This window comes from Penaeus monodon, chromosome 23 (genome assembly GCF_015228065.2).
Source record: "Penaeus monodon isolate SGIC_2016 chromosome 23, NSTDA_Pmon_1, whole genome shotgun sequence".
In the NCBI taxonomy this organism is placed as follows: Eukaryota; Metazoa; Arthropoda; class Malacostraca; order Decapoda; family Penaeidae; genus Penaeus; species Penaeus monodon.
This window is the reverse complement of record NC_051408.1, coordinates 31158001-31160004: the sequence shown is the minus strand read 5'-3', so window position 1 is coordinate 31160004 and position 2004 is coordinate 31158001.

Here is a 2004-nt window from a genome sequence, read left to right as displayed (position 1 = left end):
TCACTGGTGCAGGTCCTCGCCCCTCCTTCTACTCCGACATCTTCACCTCGCTGGAAAGAGAGAAGGTTGACGTTAGTATGCTGCTCACCATTACTTTTACATGTAAATCATAAAATAAGGGTAAATAAAAACTAATGATTAAGAAATACATTCTAAATCCTATCTCGACTTTTACAAAGGTATCCATATAAACCACATAGAGGGGTACTACAATTAAAATTACATTTCAATAAACATTTCTAAGCATATCCCGGCATCATCACAACAGAAGAAGAAAAAAAATCTCTCCATTCCCCTCTAATTTACACGATTCGCATTCAAGACAAAAGGAAAACCAAAAGGACTCCGGGAAGAAACACCAAAACATCCTTCCTGCTCGCCCCATTAACGCGGTCACCCAAATGGGCAGACTCGGGACACCCTGTGGACACCCGCTGGACACCCACCGGCTACCGCAGGCTACAAGCATATTTACAAACAACAAATCCACCCTCCCGCCTGCTACCAGCCACCTCCCTTGGGGACGCGAGGCACCGCCGGCCAGAAAGTGCGCCCGCTCATAGTTCTGATTGTTCTGTGATGGAAAGTGCAGCCCACTAATAGTTTCAGAAGTTCTGTACGATGGCAAAAACAATGACAACGGCACAAGAAATAAAAGAAAGAAACGGGATGAGTTAGACAAGCAAATCCATGTACGTGAAATAAAAGAGGAAAGACGGAAGGGAGAAAACCAGACAGCAAAAAAAATAAAAATAAAAATCAGCTTCGCTTCGCTACGCCCACGTAGCTATTCCACTGCACTTTGCAATGCTGCTAATGATCCGCACCTAACAAAGCAGCGACGCGGATGACGCCACATGGCAAGCTGCATTATTTACACCCTACTTATAACGAAGAAACGAACACCTGTCTTGTACCTACACCTGCGAAACTGGTCATGCGTGTGGCGGTAATTTCATGGCATCTTATAAAGCCTTTGGTAGTGTCATGCACGTCATCTTTGTATCATGCAGCTCCTGACCTATGAACTCATGATTTCCTGCATGACATTACCAACGCTAGCCAAATAGAGCCCCGCCAGGCACTGTGCCATGCTGAGAACCGTAAGTCAATCATGGAACAAATCATTCTGGAATTTTAATAGGTCGCAGGGTAAATCTGTGTTAACGGTTCTCCCGGTGTATCCGAACGTTTATTTGATAACAACCCAAAACTTTAAACTGAACTAGATATCTGATTAGATAATTATAAAAAAATACTTGGAAAACATAATATTAAAATAATATCAGCGTAAATCAAACTGACCAAAACCGGGGCAAAAATATGTAAAGGCGACCAGCAGTTGGAAAGTCAAAATACCTCCCTACCTTGCGTTCAGGTAATCTTGTTAGTTTTAAAACAAACTAATTGAATAAACAACCAAATTCGAAGCTTGAACAGGTGGATAAATACCTGAAAAGCACAAGTACGAACAAGTGAAAGGGTCGTAGCGGCGACGACCTCCACGACCACACTCCGCCAAAGGAACTAAACCACCCAATCGCATCTACAAATTACATCTGATACAGACATGAACATAACTTTTCTCGGGATCCAATTTCATTTTTTCCCCCTCCCTCTCTCCCTCTCTTTATCTCGACGGATCTAGCGTTCCAATGTGAAATAGTTTTCTCGCTAATGTGTTCGTTAGCGACTCCGTTAGTCAGCGCTACGACTTCGAGCGAGTCACACAGATGGTCGCGCTGGCCGTTATCGCGAACAGGCGCCGTGTTACGCGATGGTACGACTTCTGTGCTGATGCCATTAACACTGCCATAGAGGCCTTTCACAATCTGCTGGATAGTGTATACGCTCTGAATAAATTCCTGAGGTTTTATCCTATGGAAGGGGGTGAGAAAGACAGATAGAGGGAGGAAAAAATGAAAATGAAAAAGGCAGAGGAGAGAAAGTAGTCTAAATAAAGTAAAAAGGTAAAAAAAAGTAATTGAGGAAAAGAGGGGGAGG